The sequence below is a fragment of the Bison bison genome, unplaced genomic scaffold (assembly GCF_000754665.1).
Source record: "Bison bison bison isolate TAMUID 2011002044 unplaced genomic scaffold, Bison_UMD1.0 scf7180017864243, whole genome shotgun sequence".
Classification (NCBI taxonomy): Eukaryota; Metazoa; Chordata; class Mammalia; order Artiodactyla; family Bovidae; genus Bison; species Bison bison.
Window position 1 is genome coordinate 3,031,502 of NW_011494815.1, and position 296 is coordinate 3,031,797.

Below are 296 nucleotides of genomic sequence, written 5' to 3' on the forward strand. Positions count from 1 at the left end.
ATGGATGTGAGAGTTGGACTATAAAGAAAGCTGAGCACTGAAGAATTGATGCTTTTGAACTGTGGTGTCAGAGAAGACTCTTGAGAGTCCCTTGGCCTGCAAGGGACTGCAACCAGTCCATCCTAAAGGAAATCAGTCCTGAATATTCATTGGAAGGACTGATGCTGAAGCTGAAACTCCAATACTTTGGCTGCCTGAAGCAAAGAACTGACTCCTTGGAAAAGACTCTGATGCTGGGAAAGATTGAAGGCAGGAGGAGAAGGGGACAACAGAGGATGAGATGGTTGGATGGCATC